At 35.4% G+C, this 25,472-nt stretch overlaps 1 long non-coding RNA gene and 1 other non-coding gene across 4 annotated transcripts in view; one reads left to right on the top strand and one right to left on the bottom strand.

Annotated features, from left to right (window-relative positions):
• The window catches only part of LOC138838585 (uncharacterized), a 40,801-nt gene extending 15,994 nt beyond the window's left edge, over positions 1–24,807 (top strand). For 2 of the 3 annotated variants that reach the window (XR_011375674.1, XR_011375672.1), the window contains exons 2-3: positions 21,687–21,838; positions 24,535–24,807. This is a non-coding gene — a long non-coding RNA (uncharacterized lncRNA). Of the gene's footprint in view, positions 1–12,918; positions 12,992–21,686; positions 21,839–24,534 lie in introns of those variants that run through there. The other variant, XR_011375673.1, reaches the window with a different exon arrangement.
• LOC138838596 (U6 spliceosomal RNA) lies at positions 1,581–1,682 on the bottom strand. The gene has a single exon (XR_011375677.1). It is a non-coding gene; the product is annotated as a U6 spliceosomal RNA (small nuclear RNA).
• Positions 24,808–25,472: the final 665 nt, after the last annotated feature.

Consider the following 25,472-nt stretch of genomic DNA (forward strand, 5'->3'; position numbering starts at 1 on the left):
ATGGAGGTGCACCAACATCAGATACAGTGAAAACAGGGGTTTAACTGTGGGGGATGCACATATAAAAATCACATCGTACATTATAAATATATTAGAAACCACAGGAAGAATTAAAAAAACCACTAGTGTCTTTATCATGGGGTTCATTTACCTTAACATCATCTTATCTAGTCATATGCACATGCTTTTTCCTTTTTTTTTAATTGTAAAAATACCATACAGAGGAGTTACAATTACATGGAAAATGTAATGAGTACATTTCTTATCAAGCATTGTTGCCTACTCCTTTTTTTCACCTTACCATACCTTCTTTGTTTATCCCAGATATGCATTAGTTATTGCAAATAAGGGATACCACAGGACCTATGTTTCTTTTTTTTTATTGTGAAAATGCCATACAGAGGGGTTACAATTACATGCGTGAGTTATTGAGTACATTTTTTTTATTGTGAGAATACTGACAGAGGAGTTACAATTACATGGGCAAGATAACGAGTACATGTCTTATCAAGCATTGTTGCCTCCCCTTTGTTTCCCCTTCCCATCCCTTCCCACACTCCCCCACTTTCCCCACCCTGTCCTCCTCCCCCCAAAGTTGTAAAGTTCATTTTTTGACATAATAACTTGTACATCTCATTGTTGCAATGGGTCCACTTGTTCCTCCTTTGTTTCCTCTTCCCATCCCTGCCCATCTCCCACCCCCCACACCCACCAACCCCTCCCCCATCCCCCCCCACTGTCCACATCCCTCAGCACCCGGCCAAAATCATTTTTTGAAATAACGACTTGTTCATCTCATTGTTGCAATGGGTCCACCTGCATCCCTTTTTAAACGACTTGTGTTTCCCTTCCACTGCACAAAGTATACCAACATCAAATACAGTGAAAACAGGGGCTTTAGCTTGCAGGAGGAACATACAAAGCAACAAAGAATTCATCTTATAAATATCTTAGAAACAATTGCAAGAAATGAAAACCATTTGTATCCTTATCTTGGGGTTCATTTTGCCTAACATCAATTTATATGATGTTTTCAGCTTGTAGCAGACACATACTAGTTATTGCAATTAAGGCAACCATGGGACCTATCTTTGTTTGGGTCTGGCTTACTTCACTTCTTTGGGCCTGGCTTAATTCACTTAATAAAATTTTTTCCATGTCTTTCCATTTCCTAACAAACTGGGTGATGTCATTTTTTCTGATGGAGGCATAGAATTCCAGTACACACATACACACACACACACACACACACACACACACACACACACACACACACACACACACACACACATTTTCTTGATCCATTCGTTTACTGTGGGGCCTTGGGTTTGGTTCTGTATCTTAGCTTTGGTAAATAATGCTGCAATGAACATAGTTTTGTTGGTAGTTTTAGTATGGTCTTGTTTGTGATCATTTGGGTGAATGCCCAAAATGGGATTGCTGGGACTTAGGGGCGCTCTATTGTAGTCTTTTGAGGAACCGCCATACTACTTTCCAAAGTCTTCGAACAAGTTTAAACTCCCAACAACAATGCATTAAGGTTCCCTTGTGTCCACATCCCCTCCAGCATCTGTTCTTTTAAAAATCTAGAATGCTTCACGAAATTGAGTGTCATCCTCAGTCAGGGGCTATTCTTCTCTTTATTGTTCCAATGTTAGTGTATGTGCTACTGAATTGAGCACAACATTTTTTATACATAAAGTGTAATTGATTTTCTTAACCTAGACAATTCCACAAAAATTAAATTCAAAAGAATTGTTGTGAAATTTTAGAACCATGTATTTCTTACATAAGAGCACATTTAAGAATAAAGTCAAGTTTGACATGTCAAAAACAAAATAATACCAAATATTTGTTGTTCAACAGATGTGTAGGAGGAGGAATTCAATTATTCTGTACAAGGAACCTGCCATAATGAACACTATAGAAAGTGTTAAGGTTTGTTAAAAGTTTTAATGTTTTAAATATGTTTAATTTTGGGAATTTGCTCAAATATACAAAAATTAAGACTATTTAGCAGGTTGTAAAACTTTTTCATAAAGCATTTAATATTCATGGTACATACTACTAAATATGTACATTTCAGAGTTTATAGAAGCTTTACTAATGAGAAGTTGCAAAGTGTTTGTGTAAAGAAGCAGATTTAAGACATTAACTGCACAGTTTCTGTTAAAATTTAAAGGCTTCTTTACTTTATATGTTAGTGAGGAACAAATGATGGTATAAACCATATACAAATGATGAGATGAACCATAAATAATAATCTTAATAATAATAATAATAATAATAATATTTAAAGGCTACTCATAGCCTACAAAATTCTTGTTGAACATCATAGACTTAGGCAGTTTTAAATGTACAGCAATATGAGAAAATAATAAATCAAATATGTAGTACATTACAAATACTGGAAACAGTGGTAATTGTTTTTTTTATTTTATTAATCATTAATATTTATGTATTGGTTTTCCTTATTTGTAGCATTGTTTTCCTTGTTGTAATATAAAACAACTTTTTGTAAGTCATCATTAGGAAGTACTTTGAGAATGTTATTGGGATGGCCACACTTTTTATAGGTATATGTGAATTTACAAAGAGCAAAATTAATAAGAACAAATTTTATCAATTAGAATCTGAATCAGGAGTGTTGATAAATGTCCACACCTAAAATCTTAGCCCTAGACTGAAGCACTAGTGTTACAATGTTAAGCACACAAAAGTGAGAGACTGTGTTTTGTTTTGTTTTTATTTTGTTTTTGTTGGTTTTGGGGCTTGAACTCTGGGTCCTGGGTGCTGTCTCTCAGCTCTTCAGCTCAAGGCTAGTGGTACTACTCGAGTCACAGAACCTCTTCCATCTTTTTCTGCTTTTGTGGTGCTGAGGAATCAAACCCAGGACCTCATGCATGCAAGGCAAGCACTGTACACTGAACCACCTTCCCAGCACCTGAGAGACAACATTTACTTTCTGTTTTGTGTTATATAATGAAATAAAGAATATCTTTTTATATTTTTGAATGGTCATACTTCTAAATTTATATTAAATTCAGCCACTTTATACTTTTCAAAGTCATGTAATATCTCTGAGAGTTTGCTTCTGTAAAGATTGTTTTTGCATTGATAATTTATTCTGAGTCATTTTTATTTTTTATAAAAATCACTTTATATTTTATGGTTTTTTGTGTTTTTTTAAGTGTGAAAATACCAGACAGAGGGGTTACAATTAAATGGGCAAGGTAATGAGTACATTTCTTATCAAGCATTGTTGCATACTCCTTTGTTTCTACTAACTATCCCTTCCCATCTCACCCATTTCCCCCTCCCCTTTCCCCCAACCAAAGTTGTAAAATTTGTTTTTCGACATAATATCTTGTATATCTCATTGTTGCAATGGGTCCACCTGTATCCCTATTTAAAAAAAATTTCCCCTTTCCCTCCACAAATTATACCAACATCAAATACAGTGAAAACAGGGGTTATACCATGTGGGAGGGACATAAAAAGTAACAAAGAAGTCATCTTATAAATATGTTAGAAATAATTACAGAAAAGAAAAAAAATTTGAATTCTTATCTTGGGGTTCACTTCACCTAACATCAACTTATCTAACAATTTCTGCATGTCTCAGACATACACTAGTAATTGCTAATAAGGGAAACCATGGGACCTATGTTTCTTTGGGCCTGGCTTACTTCACTTAATATAATTTTTTCCAAGTTTTCCATTTCCTAACAAATGGGGCAATATCATTCTTTCAGATAGAGACATAGAATTCCATTTTGTATATATACAACATTTTCTTGATCCATTCATCTACTGAGGGACATCTGCGTTGGTTCCATATCTTAGCTATGGTAATGCTGCAATAAATATATCTGTGTGGTAGCTTTAGTATGGTCTTGTTTATGTTCATTTGGGTAAATGCCCAAAAGTGGGATTGCTGGGTCATAGGGGAGCCCTATGTGGAGTCTTTGGAGGAACATATACTATTTTCCAAAGTGGTTGAAAAAGATTACACTCTCACTAACAATGAAGTAAGGTTCCCTTCTGTCCACATTCCCTCCAGCATCTGTTGTTATTAGAGTTCTTGATTATAGCCATTGTAACTTGGGTGAGGTGATATCTCAGTGTTGATTGATTTGCATTTCTTTTATGGCTAGGGAGGTTGAGCATTTCTGCATATCTTTATTGGTCACCCTCCTTTCCTCTTCAGAGAAGTTTCTATTTATGGCTTTAGCCCACTTATTTATTGGGCAGTATTTTCTTTGAGTATTTGTTGTTGGGGGATTTAATTTTTTGATTTCCAGGTCTGTTTTAGATATGAAACCCTTGTCAGTTGTATGGCTAGTGAAGATCCTCTCCGATTCCGTGGGCTTTCTATTGATCCTGCTAGCTATGTCCTTTGCCATGCAGAAGCTCTGCAATTACATACAATCCCATTCGTCTTCGTCCAACCTTTCTTTCAATTGTTGTGCTTTTGCATTTCTTTTCAGAAAATTTCAGCCTTTGTCAAGGAGACCTAGGGTTTCTCCTATTCCATCCTGTAATGTTTTCAAAATATCTGCTTTGACCCCGAGGTCTTTGATCCATTTGGACTTGATTCTGGTACAGGGTGATATATAAGGATCTGGCCTTAATTTTCTACAAGTGATTAACCAATTTTGCCAGTACCATTTACTGAACAGCCTTTCTTTGATTTTATCTTTTTAGATGCTTTATCGTATATTAGATGATTATGGTTCATTTCTGGGTTTTCAATTCTATTCCATTGTTCCTGAGATCTTTTCTTGTGCCAGTACAAAACTGTTTTAATTACTATGGCTTTGTAGTAGAGTTTGAAATTTGCTATTGATATTGCTCCAACACTGTTCTTTCTGTTAAGGATCGCTTTTTTCAATTGGGGGTCTTTTGTTGTCCCATATGAATTTTTGGATTGCCTCTTCTATTTGCTTGAAGAATGCGGTTGGAATATTGATAGGTATGACATTGAACTTGTAGATAGCCTTGGAAAATATTGCCATTTTCACAAGGTTCATCCTTCCTATCGAGGAACATGGGAGGTTTTTGCCACTTTCTAAGTTCTGTTTTGATTTCCTTTATCAGATTTTTAAATTTTTCATCATATAAGTCCTTCACTTCTTTGGTTAAGTTAAATCTTAGGAATTTTATTTTTTGTGGGGCTATTACAAATGGAAAAGCTTTCCTGATTTGAGCCACACTTTTCTCATTGTTGGCGTACAGAAAAGACATTAATTTTTCAGGGTTAATTTTATACCCTGCTATTTTTCCAGGTTTGAATCAGCTTGAGTAATTTGGGAGTAGTGTCCGTGGGATTCTTTAAGTACAAGATCATGTCATCTGCAAAGAGAGAGAATTTTACTTCTTCTTTCTCTATTTGGATCCCTTTTATGTTGGCATATTGTCTTATTTCTGTAGCTAGGCATTCTAATACTAAATTGAAGAGAAGTTGAGAGAGTGGACATCCTTGTCTCATTCCCGAGTTAAGAGGAAATGGCTTTAGTTTTACACCATTAATTATAATGCTGGTTGTAGGTTTTCCATATACAGTTTTTATTGTATTGAGGAAAGTTCCATGGATTCCTAATTTTTCCAGAACCTTCATCATAAAGGGGTGTTGGATCTGGTCCAATGCTTTTTCTGCATCTGTTGAGATAACCATGTGGTTTTAATCCTTGCTCTTGTTGATGTGATAAATTATATTAATTGATTTGTGTATATTGAAACAGGTTTGCATCCCTGAAATAAATCCTGTATATTGGTGTATGATTTTTTGGATGAATTGTTGAAGTCGATTGGCCAAAATTTTGTTGAGAAGTTTTGCATCAATGTTCATCAAAGAAATGGGTCTATACTTCTCTTTCTTTGATGAGTCCGTGCCTGGTTTCGGGATGATGGTTATGATGGCTTCATAGAATGTGTTCGGTAGTGAACTTTCTCTTTCAATTTCATTGAAGAGTTGGAGTAGTATTGGTGTGAGCTCTATTTTGAAGCTCTTGTACAATTCCACTGTAAATCCATCAGGTTCTGGGATTTTCTTACATGGGAGGTCTCTTTTTGCTGTGTCTATTTCAATGCTTGATGTGGGCCCCTTAATATGCTTTAACTCATCTTGGTTTAGTATTTTCATGTTGATAATTGCTAGCAAAAGGTCCATTTCTGCCAAGTTTTCAAACTTATTAGCATAAAGATTTGAAAATATTCCCTTATAATGTTCAGAATCTTGGTTGTTTCTGTGGTGATGTTTCCATTCTCACATCTGAGTTTATTTATTTGGGTGTGTTCCTTCTTTTTATGATAAGATTTGCTAAGGGTTTGTCAATTTTTTTAATTTTTTCGAAGAACCAACTCTTTTTTTGTTGATTCATTCTGTTTTTTTTTTTATTTCTTATTCGTTTAACTCGGATTTAATGTTAATTATTTCTTTCCATCTATTGAATTGGGATTTATCTTGGTGCTCTTTGTCAAGGTGGTTCAGATGTCTCATTAAGTGGTTGGTTTCAGATCTCTCTAATTTCTTGGTGTAGGAACTCAGAGCTATAAACTTGCCACTGAGTCCTGCCTTTGCAGTGTCCCCAAGGAGCTGGTAATTTGTGTGTTCATTTTTGTGGAATATCATGGACATTTGAATTTCTTTTCTAATCTCTTCTATGACCCCCTGGTTATTAAACAGTGTGTCGTCCAGCCTCCATGTGTTAGAAGACTTTTTTGGTGTTGAGTTCTAATTTTATTCCCTTGTGTTCTGAGAGGATGCAAGGTGTAACTTCAATGTTTCTGAATTTGGACATGTTTGTTTTGTGACCTAAAATGTGATCTCTTTTGGAAAATGATCCATGAACTGCAGAGTAAAATGAGTTTTCGGTTGCTACTGGGTGAAATATTCAGTAGATGTCTGTTAAATCTCTTTGCTCTATGCAGTTGTTTAAATCTGTGGTTGCCGTGTTGATTTTTTTTGCTGATTTGATCTATATAGTGGGGATAGTGGTGTGTTAAGATCCTCAACAATTAATGTTGTTGGATCTATGTGAGATCTAAGGGAAAATAGTGTCTCTTGGATAAATTTTGGTGCTCTATTGTTTGGCAATTCCATATTTAGAATTGTAATATCCTCCTGAAGTAGAGAACCCATAAGTCATATGTAGCGACCTTCTTTATCTCTTTAATTTTAATTCGAGGCATATTTTATCTGATATTATTATTGCAACTCCTTCCTGTTTATGGCAGCCGTTTGCTTCGTAGATTTTATTCCATCCTTTCATTAACAAAATGTGTTTGCTTTTATAGGTAAAGTGTGCCTCCTGAAAGCAGGAGATAGAATTATCTTGCTTTTTAATCCAACTAGACAGTCTATTTCTCTAAATTGGAGCTTTAAGTCTGTTAATGTTGAGAGGTAGGACTGAGAGGTGTTTGGTAGCTCCTGCCATGCTATCCACCTCCTTGGGGGCTGTGGAAACTTGGTTTTTCGTATGGTTCTTGGATTCTCATTTTGGGTGTGGTTTCTTAGCCATTATTGTGGTGTTGTTGGTTTTCTGTGTGTAGGTCATCTTTAAGTATTTTTTATAGGGCTGGTTTTGTGGAGCTATATTTTTCAGTTTTTCTTTGCTATGGAAGGTTTTTATTTTACCTTCAGTTATGAAGGAGAGTTTAGTTGGGTACATTATTCTTGGTTGAAAATTGTTTGTCTTCAGGGCATGGCATACAGCCTGCCAGGCTCTTCTTGCTTTACTTATCTATGCTGAAAAATATGAGGTGATTCTAATTGGTTTTCCTTTATAGATGATTGATCTTTTCTCCTTGACATTTTTAAGAACTTATTCTTGATCTGAATTGGTCCTGTGTGGATTATAATGTGACAATGTGAAGTGCTGTTCTGGTCTGGTCTATTTGGGGTTCTACAAGCATCTTGTATCTGAATAGGCCTATCTTTTTGTGTGTTTGGGAAGTTCTCTGCTAGGATCCTGTTAAAAAAATTTACTTGACAATTAACTTCTGTCTCTACGGGCTCCTCTACACCATTTGTCCTCAGAGTAGGCCTTCTCATTGTGTATTCTAAATGTTGAATAGATCTATCATATTTCTTGGATTTGTCTTGGATAGTTGTATGTTCTTTCTTTATAATACCTAGGCTGTCTTCAATCTCCAAGATTCGATCTTCTGCATGCTCTAACCTACTGTTGTCTTTTTACTTGGTTTATTTATTTTCCTTCTAGTTGGTCGGCCTTGATGGCTTCAAATTCTTTGTGTAGCCTTGTTTTAGATCTTCTATGAACTTCTTTACTTCCTTAATTTGGTGTTCTCAAATCATTTAGTTGATTGGTTATGGATTACTTGGACTCCCATTCATGCTGTCGGGGCTCCATTCAGCATTCCCTGTGTGGTCGCCCTGAATTCTATCAGTTGTCTGTTTATGGATTCCATGAATGCCTCTATTGATCTTTGTCTATTCTCATCCCGATGTCACAATTCCTGTGTTATGCTTTGATTATCTTCCTCACGTTCATGCAATTCCTGTAGTTCACTTTGACTGTTCTCAGTCTGCTCATGCAATTCCTGTGTCTCTCTTCATCTGTTCTCTGCCTGCTCACACAATTCCTTTCTTTCTCTTTGACTGTTCTCAGCCTGCTCACGCAATTCCTTTATTTCTCTTTGACAGTTCTCAACCTGTTCACACAATTACTGTATCAGTCTTTGAATAGTTTCCTCACAGTCACGAAATTCCTGTACTAATGTTTGGTTTGCCTCCTCTGTCTCTCCCTATCACGTTCAAACTGAGTCCTTTGAAAGCTTTCATTCTTTTCATTCACCACGTTTACCAGTAGTGTTTGTAGTGCTTTGCAGGAACTCTCCTCCGGATTATTCATTAACTGTTCTGTCACTGGATTATCATGAATGGGAGTTGAGATACCCAGACTTGCCATTTTTCTCGTGTTTTCCGGCTTGTTCTGCACACTTGATATGAAAGTGACACCAATTTTTTTGCTAAAACACTATTTTAAGGCAAGCATCAACCAAAGTCCTGTAGTTGCAAAGTCAAAATGGCTGCAGATAGAACCTAGTGTAACAGATACAATCTATTCAACATCAAAAAAACTATGCATTAATGGGCTAAGAACAGCAAAGATGAATTTTTCAAATCAGAAATTATTATGTTCAGGGAGAAATGTGTGGAAAAATAGGATTAGAAAAATGTGGAGAAGTTAAAGTAAATTTAACCAAGTCCTAATCTCAGAAAGGGAAAGGGATTGGACAGAATGATTGGAGAGAAATTAAAAAGAAGATAATCAAAAATCGAAAAACAAAAATTTAAATTTAAAAAGTGAAACATTTAAAAATTATGTAACTTTAAAGAAGTGATATTGAGAGAAGAAAAGGATAGGATGACAGGAGGGGATGATAGAAAGGAGACATGAAAAACTAAAAAATAAAAATTCTTAAAATATTTACTTGAAAATTATACGGTATAAAGATATAATACTGCTATTAAACAGTTAAGCCTAAAAGTTTGTGAATTAAGTAATACATTTCTGGATTAATTATGTACACAATGGGGGATAAGTTCTAATAAACGATAAAGGGTATTTATCTGGGGATGAGGCAAAACAGCAATTAAGTCACTCAAAAAAAAAAAAGAAAGACAAAAAAATGAAAAGAATCAAAAAAAGTTAAAACAATTTAAAAAGGACCAAAATGTCAATAGCAATTTTTTTTAATAAGCACACACACACACACACACAAACACACACACACACACACACACACACACACACACACACACACACACACACACACACACACACACACACACACACCTAAAATAAAAATTAGGAGAAGAAGAAAAAAACGATTAATAGAAAACAATTTAAAATTTAAAAAAATGGTACCAAAAAGAGTTGTTTAATTTTCGTGGGTGTGTGAGGAATGGGAAGATCCTGTATCTCCCCTGTGTCTGTAACCAGTCTCTTCGTGGAGTCTCTGGTCTGCTTATGGTGTTTGGTTTTCTTGTGGCCTGATTGATTTCTTACATCAGTTTGTTTGAGCAGTCAATAAAATGCTCCGCTTTATCCAGGATTTTGTGATCCTCCTTCAGTCTGGTTCAGTGGGAGGGAGATCTGCTTTGAGTATCACGAAAGAGAAAGATGGCTGTTTCCTCTAGTTTGGAGATGCTGTGATGAGGCTATGTTCTGGGTAGGGTTGAGGTGTTTCAGCAAACAGTAGCTTTTCCCTGAGGGGCTAGCTCCTGAGACACTCCCAGACCCCAGCCTGTAGCCATTCTCAAGGTTTATGTTTATTGAATTTCAATTGATTGTCTAGGCTGCTGTAGGTAGGGGCAGCCTCTGGTTCTGTTAACCCAGTGAAGATAGTCACTCCTCTGGGGGGCAGAACTCTCTCTGCTTGGACTAGGTGACTTTCTCCTGGGTGGATCTGAGCCTGGAAGGTCAGGTCAGATACCTGTGACCTGCTAAATGACTCTTTTGTTTTCTTCCAAGGCCTGACTTGGAGCTAGTTGCTCAGCCTGGCCTTTCTCAGTATCAAAGATGATGTCTGGTGGGAGGGGGAGGGGCAGCCTTCCCTCCTCTGCTCCATGAGAAGGAGTGAGAATGTCAGGATTCTACTCAGGCAGGAGTCTTTGTTCCTGGTTATCTCTGGTCTGTGATCTGCAGGATGAATTTATCTGCTCCTTTTCAGTTCTTGTTGGTGTTGAGTAGAATCCGCTCACCCACTGCATATGGCGCCTTTGTCCTGGACACTCTGTTGTAGATATGGTGGCTATGGGTGCCACAGATGCTGCCACAACCGTGGCTACTGGCAAGTGCTCAGATCTTTCTTCTTGCCTGGATCTTCCCTCTCTAGTCAAACTCTGTGTACAGTGTTGGCACACTTGGTGTGATTGTCTAGGCTAGTACTGTTCACTGGAACACTAAAACTGCTTTGTATGTGAGAGCTTGTTTAGCCTCCAGGTTCTCCTCTACCATCTTCCTCCGACCTCCATGAAACGCTTTATATTTTATGTTGATTGGTTATTATGCAACAAATACCTTCAAATGTACATGTAGTGTCAAAAGATAGGCATATGAATATTCTCATACAGATCTTATTTATCTGTTATGCACTTTCACTATTATGATATTTTTCTCTCTCTTATACTCTTTATCATTTCCTCACTTTCTCTTTCATGCTTCATGTCTGCTGCTTAGAATTTCTGGTGGTCTACTATTATCCTTCAGGATCCACTGGTTTGTGGGAACATGATATGGACAATCAGTTACTTTGCCTTATTGAAGAGTTACAACTGTGATGTGATATTATTATTTGCCATTCTAAATGGTAAAACAACAGATCTAGGAATTCCTTTTCAATTTTATTACTATTATAAATTTTATGTCATAGGAATAATTGGGATAGATAAGATACTTTCAACCTGTGATCTAAAAGTACGTTTCCTTTTACAAACAACCTTTTCCTTTGAGTATCAGTGAGTAACTACATGTAATGAAAACAAAACTATTCTATGGAAAGTAGACTGAAAAACATGATAGTGGGGAAGTGAGTACAAAGGATACCCGTCATAGAGCACAGATCCTCAGAGCAGTTTATCATGTACACTTTGTGAGAATGACAATGTGTTAGGAACTATACATTAAATCACTGAACGCTTGATATATATATGCAAATATATTTATATATTTACATTTGTTTATATATGCATATATGTATGTGCCCTTATATGTGTACACATGTATGTTACTATGCTCACAAATACACACATACATATACCCATGTATACATGCACACATGGAGAAAGACACATAGTTACAGTCAACATAAGTTTCACTAGTTGTTGAATATGCCTTAGACGGAATTCTTGGAACCAAATATGTTGAAGATGTATTTGTCTCTAAGAGTTCTTTTACCACTCCTCTTATCTCTTAAAACTGGTACGTTTTAAGACATGAGATTCTACTTGCAAAATGCAGTAATAGTGATAGGAAGTCATTTGGAAATCTCAGTAAGTAAAGGCCGTATGGTGTCACCCTGCTCCCCATGGAATGCTTGCTCTTGTAGACTCTCAACAACCAAACGAGCAGGAGAATATCCTATCAGAGTATATACTGTCAGAGGGGGGTTGGAGGGAGGATTTGGGTGATGTGAAGGGAAGGTATGGTAGGGGAAAAACAAAGGATTGGGTAATAATGCTCAATAAGAAATGTACTCACTTCCTTCCTTATGTAACTGTAACCCCTGTGTACAGTGTCTTTACAATAATAATATATATTAAAAAGATACAAGGAAAACTTCTGTACTTATGAGAAGTTGTATTTATCAGTCAATATCAGTAAGGTATTGGTTTTAGGACCACAGGCATATTAAAATGTTGGATCCTCAAACTTTTTACTTGAACACAGTATATTATTTACATTAGAATGTGTCCATAACCTAGTCCAGAGTAATTGCTATGAAACATTTTACTACATTTTATGTTTGTAATGGAAAATAAAAGTATATGCACTATCAACAGATACAATTTTTTTCAATTTTTTTTGTCTTTTTGTCTGCATTTTGTGGATGGAATTGGGAGAGCAATTTTGAAAAGCTCAAATTTCATCACCAAGGGCTGTCTGCTCAAAGGATCTAATACAGCATCTTGAATAGTATGGAACTCCAAGGAGAAGTACTTGAATTGAGACATCAGAAAGTCTAACCACGCAAGGACTTTTTAGAAGCACAGCTGCTAGATTTCTAATGGAGAGCTTTCATAACCCTTTGTGAAACACAAGTCAGAACCTCATTGAAGTGTAGATTGTTTTCTCTCACCTTTCTGTCAAGCTCAGTCATTATCAATCAACAATTAGCTAATCTTGAATAATCCTCTAATAACCAAATGTTGATGTAATGTTCATATGCAGAAAACCTGGGAAGGCAAACTTTTTCCAATTAAGACAATCTATATTCTATGCTCCAGAAGAGAGAAAACTAGGTAAGCATCTATTTACAACCTTCTGAATAGTTCTAATTCTGCCCACATCAGTTATCTGTCCATACCTGTGATGGAGTGAAATGATTTTAAAAGAATTTAGTGATCTAAAAGTTAAATTTAAATGTGGAATGAAATTAGTTCCAATATATTACATTAAGATATTTAGAAACAAGTGAAAAACCCAAAGGTCTATAAGATTTTTTTTATTGGAAGTGTAGGGATATTGGAAATTGGTTCTCTATATTTTAAGCAACTGGCAAGAAGAATTGGCAAAACACAATTTACATTCGGAGTAGACTTGTCACACTAATTTTTGTATATTGAAAGGAGCACAAGCCTCAACAATATGTGAATGCTATCCTCTTATTTATCTCTAAAGTTTTATGCATCTGGTCCATTAACATTAAAATTTCAAAAAAAATTAATTTTTAGATAATTGTCCAAAGGGGTTTTGCTTCATCATGTCAGTGTTGAATAGAGAATATGTGCATTTCAATGTACAATGCATCTGGATAATTGTCAACCTTTCCATTTTTCTTTTTTCCTTTACCCGAACCCCACATATCCCTTCCAGTCTCCTACTTATATTCTCACTTATTTATATTGAGTTATATGACTGTATTAGTCCACCATTTCTATCTCCATTCTTATGCCCTACTTCCTTTATGCCAAAATCTCCCTTTTAAGACTGATTTCAACTTCATGGGACTTTGTTAAGTATCTCTGCCATTGGTATGTGGCTTTGGGCTTGCCCTATCCTCTCTTCCATGTTTGACCAACATAAATGAGGATATTTCTACATTTTTCTAATCTCTGAATGTCTCAGTAAGGTCATTAATCTGGGTATCCTTTTCATTTTTTAAATTTCAAATATAATATAAGCTTTGTTTGAATAGTCATTTTCTAAAAATGATTGATATTCCTGAACACAAATATTTTGGTACCAAATTGAGACTGTAGTAACCTTGATGATAATAACAACCAATCTATTTTAAGTAGATTGAGATGCAACTAAAGTATTTTCATTATATTTATTTCTTAGTGATCATTTTTTAATGAATAAATGAGACATTTCCATCCAGTTTAGGTTAAGAGCGTTAAGTAATGGACTAGATGGTAAGTAAATCCGAAAATGTTTTAGGCTACAGGGGTTCAGGAAAATGTAGGATCAATGGATACTACAGTATTTTTCCTGATAATAGAATTTGAGGGCAAGTTATTTTATAATGGTTCATGTTAGGGAACAAGATAACTTCAGAGGAAGAGTCAGAAAATTTGTGGGAATCAAGGCAATCTGAAACTCATTTCCAGGGTGCAAACTGATTAAAACTAAACTATTTTTCTTAAACATTAGAATTGGACTATCATTAGGGTGAAAGTTAGGTTTCAGTTGCAGCTGTGGTTAGTGTTAGCATTAGGGCAATGATAAGTTTAGTGTAAAACTGAAACTATCTTTGAATAACAAGTCATGTTAGAATTAGGATGAATGTGAAATATGAACCTGCTAATTATATTAAGATTAGGATATGGTTAGTGTGAGGGTTAGCCTCAATATTCCAGTTAAGGTTAGGGTTACAAAAATGGCAAGATAATGAGTAAAACTACAAACTATTTTTAGAGAGATTAGTTGAATCAAAGTTAGGATGAATAAATCTAATGTATTTGTATGGCTTTTAGAATCCAAAGGCTATTAGTACTATGGTTAGGGTTACTGTTCTAGTTCAGGTTAGACTTAGGGTTAGGGAAGGGTAAGCTTTAAGGTAAAACAGAGTTTTCTGCTAACATTTTCAAGTAAAATAAGTGTGAAATTTAACAAAAACTACAGAGTTTTCCTAATTTTCCTGTTCAGGGTTCAATAGGGTTAAATTTAGAGTTAGGTTTCTAGTAAGGTTTAGATATATAGTTAGGGTTAGGAAGTAGAGTATCATTTAAGTAAACCTGCAACTTCTTTTTAGAGATATAGGAGTTCAGTAAAAGTTAAGATCAGTGGAAACTATAATAGTTTTCATGAGTTGAAGATTTGAGGTTAATATTCATAATAGGGAACGATTTCAGAGTCCAGTTTAGGGAATCTGTAGGATTTGGTGCAAAGTGCAAATAAAGCATTTCAAAGACCATGAATATCTCTTAGGATATATTTTCCATTAATTTTAGGATTGGGTTACTATTATCATCAAGGTTACTCTCGGGGTTCTGACCAGGATTAGAGTTAGGATTATGGAAATGGAAGGTTGAGAACTTGAGTGACTTACTTCCTTTGTGTATGTTTATGCACTTTTCTAAGGCTAGAAGTCAAGGCTTGGGTTCTATCCCTGAGCATTATGCTGTAGGCTAGCATTCTACCACTTGAGCCATGATTCCACTTCCATCTTTCTTTGGAAGTGAATTGGAGATGAGAGTCTCACAGATTTTCCTATCCAAGCTGACATTGAACTGAGATTCCCAAATCTCTGCCTTATTATTAAAGGTAGGATTAAACTAATGAGCTACAAGTGCCATGGAAAGTGCCTGACTTTTATTAATTGTTTTTACTTTTGTTCAAGATCAACATTGAATTCAATATCTGAAAGCATTGCTCACTAGGTAACAAGTTGCCACTTGAGCTATATCTCCAAAAATGATTATCTTAAATAGCTGGAAATCATTAAATTTTCTTTAGATGATATGTATCATTAGTGTTGTTCTAAAAATTATACTAACCAAAACAGATTTATAGACCCTAGAGGTAATCTGAGCAGATTCTTATGATTGGCTTCTAATTGCATAATATTTTAGGGACATGATTTTTTAATTATTATTTTAAGTAGCAAAGGTATTATTAAACAAAGCAGTTTCTGCGTACAATATACGTTGATCAATGCCAACCCTTTCAACATTCACATCCTTCCTCTATGCACCTCTACCTTCACTCTTAATTTTGTAGGATATTTACTCGATTACTCTGTGCACTTCCCCCATTTTCTCCTGGTCATTCTTGTACCTTTTCCCCCTTCACCTCTGTTTTGACTAGCCACTTACATATGATCCAGCAACTCTACTCCTAGGCATTTACTTGAAAGATTACAAACCAGGATATAGTAAATATTTCAGCACAACCATGCTTACTGAATCAGCCCAGATACCCCTCAAGAGAGAAATGATTCAAGAAAATGTAATACACACACACACACACACACACACACACACACACACACACACACACACACACACACAGAGGAAATCCTACTTACCCATCAGAAAGAGTATTGTACTATTTGTATCTCTCATTTCTCCTTTCTTCTGTCTGGTATCCCATTGTTGTCATACTGTCCCTGTACTGCAGTAAGTGACACATGCAAACTGACGTAAAAGATTGTCAGTGCTATCGGCTAGCCATAGATTCCTAAATATGAGTTCTATGCTCATTCTCTTTGTTTATTCATGCCTTTGAGCAGTGATTGCACAGTTTCATTTGTACCATTTGCTACACAGAAAAGAGATGAACCACGTGTATGTATATATACATATATGCACATTCATGTATATACATACATACATGGATATTTGTACACATATGGGTATATATTAAATACTTGAATATATTTTATATTTTTGAGAATTATGGAGCTAACAAAAATCACATGCATTTTAATTCTTAGTCAATTATTTCAAAGCCTAAATAACTTTGTCTCCTTTGAATACATAATTTTAAAGAGAATATCACCATCTCTAATCTTTCAGTGGCCTTGAAATTAGATGTTCAAATGAGAAAAAGTTATTTAGGCTTTTTGGTGGAAGAGAGGAGTATTACTAGGGTTCTATTCAGATATTCTCTGCTTGCTAGATAGGACTTTATTTTTATATCAACAAGCAGCTCAATTACTTTTGGCATACTTCTAGTTCATTTTATTGACTTGAAGTTTTGAACTTTTTACCAGGGTCTGATCTTAGATTGACTGAATGATCTTAGATTGCTTCTTATGTCTCCCACACAATTAGCTAGGATTGCAGATGTGAACCACTATGGCCAGCTCATTTGTTGAGATGGATGACTTGGCAGTTTTTTCTCTGGCCTGGCCTCATTTCTGCTTCCTGATCAGCTGGGTTTACAGATGTAGGCAACTATACTAGGTGTACATGACACCTTTTTTTCAAAGAGGTTTTTATTTAAAAATAAAATATAGAGGGGTTATAGTTACATGAGCAAGGTAATGAGTAATTTTCTATTAAGCCTTGCTACCTCCTCCTTTGTTTTCCCCTACCCTTCCTTCCTTCCCACCTGCACAATTACTCCTCCACTCCCACCTTCCCCTCTTCCCTGCCTAAATTGCAAAGTTCCTTTTTCAACATAGTGCATTGTGTATCTCATTGCTACAATGGGTCAGCCTGTATCCCTATTTAAACAATTTGTTTTTTCCCTTCCCCTCCCAAAGCTAGAGAATTGTGTATACAAGATACAGGGCACTGACACCGAATACAGAGAAAACAGGGGTTATGCCATGGTGGAGGAACATACAATGAAACAAAAAAATCAGATGTTATATTATAAATCCCTATCTTGTAGTTCAATTTGCTTAAGAATATCTTATCTGGTCATATGTACATACTTTTTGAACTTTTATTCTTGTCGCAGATATATACTACTTATTGCAAATAAGGGAAACCATAGGACCTATGATTTTTTGGGTCTGACTTATTTCAGTTAATATAATTTTTTCCAAGACTCCACTTAGAGCTCACCCAGCAATCTCACTTTTGGGCATTTACCAAATGATCAAAAATTAGAACATACTAAGCTACCAGCACAACTATGTATATTGCAGAATTATTTACAATAGCTAAGATATCAAATGGACTCAGACGCACCTCAGTGGATGAATGGATATATACTTATATACATATGTATGGAATATATACATATATACCTATGTGTGTATATATACATATATATGTGCCACACTTTCTTGTATATATATGCATATACATATATACGTACACATATATATGTGTATGTATATATCTGTATGTATATACATACATATGTATGTATACATATATATATATATATATATGATACTATTCCTGCATCAGAAAGAATGACATCATCCCATTTGTTAGGAATTGGAAAGATGTGAAAAAAATATAGTAAGTGAAATAAGCCAGGCCAAAATATCCATAGGTCCCATGGTTTCCCTTACTTGAAGTAACTAATACAGGGTACCATATAATCATATAAGATGCTGTTAAGTGAAATGAACCCCAAGATAGGGACATAAATGATTTTTATTCCACAAGCTTCTTATCTGTATATAATCCCCCACATAAATTTGGAAGGGAGTTGTGGTTCAAGTATAGAGCACCACCAGTTAGGGAAAAAGCTTAAGTGAGAAGGTCAGGTTTAACCACAATATCAGAGTTTAAACCACAATATCTGCACTCAAATAAGTTTATTTCTTTCTTTGAGGTTTTTATTAAATTGCTCAGAAAATAGCAACGTTATATTTATGTTTAACAGTACTATTAAAATCATGTTATATTTATTGATGTTATTCTTTATTTTCCTAAATTTTACTTACTCATTAATAATATCCAGTAATGAAAAGAGATGAATACTGTTTCTCAAGTTTTTATGACAGTTGAGTATATGAATGAAAGATGCATACAAGGAGTTTGTACTGAAAATAGGTATTTGAAAGCTCTTCACATAAATAAATGATAGTTGAAGAAGCTGTGGGCATGTATGAAATAAACTAAAGAAATCGCAAGGAAAGATAAGGTATGATTCGGAAACCACACAATTTTGGAAGAAAAAAAAAGGAAAATATGTAGCTTCTGGTAAGAACTTTGTAACCCACCTATACATTTGATTCCTTATTTCTAGTGGAAGGCATTTCAGTTAACTTTATTTTACAAAGTTAAACATGATTGACATTTAATATTAACTGGCCTCTGTCTCAGGTAAGCTATTATTCTAACCAGGCGCCAGGAACTCATGCCTATATTCCTAGCTACACAGAGGGCAGAGATCTCTAGATCCTAGTTCAAAGCCAATTTGGAGAGGGAAGCTGGTGAGTCGTTTCTGTTCAATTAACCACAAGAAAACTGGAAGTGGCACTGTGGCTCAAAGTGGCAGCACTAGCCTTGAGTAATAAACCTCAGAGACAGACCCCAGGCCCTTAGTTCAAGCTCTCTGAAATTATTCTTACCAGGATTTCTCTAACTTGTTTAGAAGAATGTTTTAAACTTAGGGATTTTTTATTTCATGTTGTCAGCATTGATTTTTAAGATGTGTAGAGAAAAATTATTTATAGTCAGAACTGATTTGTATTGTTTTGTATTACACATTGCCTCTACACCCAGAGATCAGCAGGAAAGTAGATGGCCAAATCCTGACTGTTGGTAATGTATATGGATATGTATTTATTTTAGCAAAGGAAAAAATTATGAATTGGTAGCCCTTATACATAACACCTTAATAGTAATTACATAATTACTATTATTACTAGTATTTTTTTTTGTCGGTTGTGGGACTTGAACACTAGGCCTGGGCATTGTCCCTCAGTTCTTCAGCTCAAGACTTGCAAAAGTGCCAGTTCACATTTTCTCACCCTTAAGTTGGGGATAAGGGTCTCACAGACTTTCCCACCAGTGCTAGCTTTGAAAAGAGACCTTCAAGCTCAGCCTCCTTAGTAGCTAGGATTACAGGTGTGAGCCACTAGCACCTGGCAGTACAATTATTTTGAAAAAGAAAAAAAACCCACGATTGTATTCTTAAAAATTCACAATATGGCAAGTGTATCTGTAACATAAATTGTATCAAGGAACCATCGGCAGCAATCATTTTCAGATCTCACTATGTCCTGTCCAATTCCAGATAATATTTCATTAATTTATTTTACTTTTTCCTAACAAAGTTTATTATGAATGTACAACAGCACAATTTTCTATTGAGTATAAAGAATTCATTAGCCCTGGTGCTTGAAATCAGGGCCTAGGCACTCTCTCTGAGCATTTTTTGCTCAAGGCTACCACATTACCAATTGACCCACAACACCACTTCCAGTTTTTCTATTTATGTCATACTGAGGAATCAAATCAAGTGCTTCATGCATGCTACCCTAGCACTCTACTACATTCCCAGTCATTGAGTCTTTTGTTGTTGTTGTTTTAAGATAGCATTTTACTATGTGTCCTTCTGTTGGCCTAAAATTTAGACTGGTCCCAAGCCTACTCCTAAATCAGCCTCCCAAATTCAGAGATTACAGACATTGACCATCATATTCAGTCCACGATTCTTTGTGATACTCTTTTCAGATATAGAAAGTTATTCTGTCTTCCTTGGATTGGATGGTTTTTGCTGTTAATCACTGTTAATCACATTTCTTGTCCTGGTATGTTGCCGCTTCTAGATCATTAGAAATATTTCAGGTTCTGATCTTGAAAATGAACCTTGTCATCCAACAACATCACATTTTTGTGAAAAGCACTAGCAGGCATAATGAGCATAGCAGCCAGCTGGAGCTCAGCTATCTGATGGCCTTAGGGTCCAACAATGCAATCATTAATGTGCACCGGATGAAAACTATCAGAGGTAATTTTGATTTATTCCATACAATTCTCAACTACTTGCCATTCTCAGTTATGTATGCTTTAAATTCTGTTAAACATTAATTACTATTTCATCATTCTCACAAGTAACATATATGTCTTACTTTAAAATGTATTCAAACATGCAAAAAGTTATCATAGTGCTGTCCACCAGTGGCTCATGTTTTAAAACCTAGCTACTTTAGAGGTCAAAAACTGAGGATCCTGGTTTAAAACAGCCCATGCAGAAAATTGTGAGATATTTCTCCCATTAAGAAACCAAAATCCAGGGCTGGGAAGGTGGCTCAGTGGTAGAGTGCTTGCCTTGCAAGCATGAGGCCCTGGGTTCGATTCCTCAGCACCACATAAACAGAAAAAGCCGGAAGTGGTGTTGTGGGCTCAAGCGGTCGAGTGCTCTCCTTGAGCTGAAGAGCTGAGGGACAGCGCCTAGGCCCAGAGTTCAGGTCCACAACCGGCAAAAAAAAAAAAAAATCCAGAAGTGGAGATGTGGCTCAAGTAATAGAGTGTCAGTTTTGAGCAAAAAGACTAAGCAAGAATAATATGTCTACTTCTGACTCTATTATTTACTTATGGAAAACTCACACACATTCACACACACACACACACACACAAACACACACACAATTTACAAAATATACACATTCTTCTAGACTCTCCTTCTTGAGAAATACTCAATGCCATTAATTTAATGCATGTTTTCTCCAAATTATTTTGGTAGGGATTAAACTACACTTGTATTTTGATACTGCACTTTTTGTACTTTTTGTTTTGCAATTTTTTTGGTACTTATGTAAGAAAACAGTGTTTTGTGAAGACTAATCAGAAATAAGCATGTCAGTAAATAGGTAGGTGGCAGGTAGACTGAAACTTGCATATAATACCACTTGAAATTTTATTTCTCCAAGTTTAAATATATATACATATGTATGTGTTTAAAACTTCTGCCAAAATTTTATTTCCATTAACAATGATCTATTTGTTCCATTATATAAATTTAATGTATTGTATGTTTCATAGTAGATTAATATTTATAGAATTTCTTTTCTTTGGAGACAAGATTCTGCAGTTTAGACCAGGCTTTCTTCAACTCCTAATTCTCATGTTTCAGGTTCCTGACTATTGACTGTAACAGTACTTGTGATGGAATCTACAGTCAAACTGTTAGACCTGGAAAGGATAGATTGGGAAGCCATCTCAAACAGCAATCAAAAAGCTGAGAACGGTGCTCTGGGAAGGTCAAACAGTCAAGGGAAGACAAGGGTATGAGTTATTACCTCAAGAGTATTTAAGTTAGAGCTGTTGGACACTAAAAGATTAAGACTTTGGAGACAAGATGGATGTCTGTGCTATGGTTGTAATGACTATTGCTCCCTTCGGCTCTCTAACAAAAAGGGATTTATCATTATGTATACAAACAATACCTCAAGTTAATAGTTGTAACCACAAGCTAGATTGATGCCTTAGTTTGTGGACATACCTGTACGCACTGACCACCTCCCACCCCTGTAGTAGACTGAATATAAAGCATGTTAAGCAGGATTTTGGGATCCAGAAGCTGGCAATGAGGCTGTGGGTCCTCTGGTGTCTTCTTTCCTATCACTTCCTGTGATTTCTGAGATTTTTGGCCAGGTATCCCATCATCTTTGCTGTTCCATGGTTATTGTTAGTTACAGTATTGATATTCTGATCACCTCAAAACAAACTATGGAAAAACACCTCCTTGAACAAGATTCAGAAGTGTATAGGAGCACCTAGAAAGATAGCAAACATCAGCAGTCATCCTGTGATTTTCTAGCAAGAAAGTACAATTCAGAAGTATCTTTATTTTTTAATAATATAAAGAGATGGATAATTGTCTTTTTGTATATTTTGTACTTGATATTGCATAAATTTTCAGAAAAATATATACATTGTGAAATAATGTTAATTTTTTCATAGGTTACAAAACCACGTCACTGGAGTAATGACCCTAATGTCTTATCTCAGTTGACTGAATCAGATTTAGATGAGTGTGAATTCCCTAATTATGAACATTTCTCCATGAAACTCAACAACATAGAACGAAGTGTGAGGGTCAGGCCATTCCATACCTCTAAGGATTTTACATATGTTAGTGTAATATACACCCACACTGCTCAGCACTAATGGCACATTGTTGTGTCATAATTGTCTTTATATCAGAATTATGCTAGAGCTTAAAGTAGAATGATGGGCTGAACATTTTCAAAGCAAGAGTGATGATCACCCCCTGCTATTATTCTCAGTGGAGAATCCTTCCTATACATTTTACTGACTTAGCTTCTACTCTATGCTTTACCATTATCAGGGAGGGTCACACTGTATCGAGCTACAATACTGCGGCAACCTTAGCTGCCTTTGAATTTTACCTCCAATCTTGATCCCAAGGTCAACCCTGCAACGCTAATCACATAGTTAGTGGTCAACCGAACTTTTCAAGCCTGGTTAAAATTTCAGCTATCATTGCTCATTGCCTGGGTTAAAGATCTCACTACTTTAGATTTGTTGTTTATCTTCTTGTATTTCCAATACTGCCTTTGAAGTTGGTTTTTGAAGTAGAGCTTTTAGTTTGCATTTGATTTATGGAGGTGTTAGTGATGCCAGTTGAACCGCATATATTATAATGTAAGTAATTTGATGTTTTGATATATGAATTTAATTTTGGCAGTTGAGGAAGTGAATACACATCATTCACAAAAGTTTATTTATGTATATTGGTATTGCTTTATTGTGAGCTTCCTAAAAGCCAGTCATGAGAGAACATGTCCCTAATCCCATCATTTCTGTCACTGAGACAAGGCTTGAAATGTCCAGACCACTTGACACTTCATAGTGAGAACCTTTCTACAAAGAAGGGGAGAGAATAGTAAACAGGATGCTATTAAGGACTTGAATTAAAGAAAAAAACAGAGTTGGAGAGAAAAAACAGAAATAATTACATGTATTCAGTGATAACAACCATGAGAATGAACATTACAGAACTAAGCCCTGGGATAGCCAAATATGTAAAACATGACAAATGAAGAAAAACAGTAATAAATATGTAATGCAGACTTATATGGATAGGTATTTTTAATGTTTAAGGGCTACGAAGTGAGTATGTGATGACCTAAAATTTAAGAAATTTGTAAGGTCAATTATCCCTGGGCCAAACATAGCTAATAGTTTAAGTAAAACACGGCCACAATATTGTGTCTTGATTTACCAAAGTAAAAACCGGTCAATATTTGGAAAGTTATTTTTTGGACATGTGGTTGGTGTGACAATTACTGACATTTGTTCAAGTGTCAGTAGGAGGGTACAGTTTTAGCACAATGATAGAAATCTTTCAGGGATCTGGTAAATTTTCCCTCTGTCTTCAATTTCCTTTTTTTCAGAGAACTAAAATATCATTACTGGAAGCCAGTCCCAAATTGTGCCTTTTCCAAGTTATCAGATATTCAGTCCATCACATGTCCAAATAATAGAGAATGGGAACAGGTCTACATTGGGCACTCACAGTAGATAGGTCTCTGGACTTTCTCAGGAAGAGCTTTCTGCCATTGTGGGATGGATAGGGGTGGATAATATACAAAACAGACATCATAGCTTCAAAGTATTGTGCTAAGTTGACACCTGAGATATAGGATTTTTTAACTGCATAGTATTGGTTTTCATGAATCAGTTAATCAGATTCTTTACACAATATGATGTTACTAGACTGCGGAAAGCATGTTTATAGCATTTACTTTGTATAACATATTTTGAAATTTGGTATAAATCGTTCATCTTTTTTTTTTTATATGGATTACTCCTAGTTATCAATAGTGAGGAAATGCCCTGGAACTTTGTAACTTGAAGTCTTATGTTGCCATGTATCATATCCTATTTTCCTTTTACAGAGTTGGTAAAAAAAATATATGTAATTTATTTTTTATTTTATTTCTTATCTATTACAGAATTTGAACTCAGAGCCTGGGCACTGCTTCTGATGACTTTTGCTCAAGGTTAGCTCTCTACAACTTCGAGGCACAGAATCAATTTTAGTTTTCAATGATTAATTGGTGATAAGTGTCCCGCGGGGACTTTTCTCAACCTGGCTTTGAACTGTGATCCTCATATTCCAGCCTCCAGATTAGCAAATGTTACAGGCATGAGCTACCTCCACCCGGTTATACTTAATTTAAACTATAGTTTCAGAAGTGTTTCATCCTACATTGAATATTTTTTCTTACGAGCTTTCTAATAAATATATAATCTATTCAATTTTGAAAAGTACTGTGTACCTCCCACTTATTTGTGGCATTTCTGAAATCCAAGTTTCTCTGTGTGTCAGGGTGGATACTTAAGCCTGTAATAAGTATGTTGAACACATATCATCTGGCTACTTACAGAACAAAGGATGTGAAGCTAGAGTAGCCAGATAAAGAACTTCCAGGACAATTCAATGGCAACTCATGTACTCTCTCTGTAGGTGAATAGCAGCATAGAAAAGAAATTCTTATATTTGAAAGTGATTGAGTGTGTGTGCACATAGGTGTTCACTTATTTATCTGTTATTATAGTTTCAGATATATTCACTAGTATAAAACAATATTTCATATATACATATACATATACACACACACACACACATATATATATATATATATGCAATAACAGTTTCCAAAATCCAGGGAACCACCTCCATGGGCATTGCTTCCCTAGGTTGCTCTTTGGGTAATAAGAATGAAACTTGGAATTGTCCTGTGGTAAAGAAATTACTCAGAGATTCAAGCATTTTTCTTTTAATATGTTGCTTATTCCTAACTCTAAAATTAGGAAGTCTGTTAATATATATGTTATATTATAGTATATTTAATATATTATATATAATGTATAATATATTGTTTATTAT

This window comes from Dipodomys merriami, unplaced genomic scaffold, assembly GCF_024711535.1.
Source record: "Dipodomys merriami isolate MVZ:Mamm:240054 unplaced genomic scaffold, mDipMer1.0.p SCAF_284, whole genome shotgun sequence".
Classification (NCBI taxonomy): Eukaryota; Metazoa; Chordata; class Mammalia; order Rodentia; family Heteromyidae; genus Dipodomys; species Dipodomys merriami.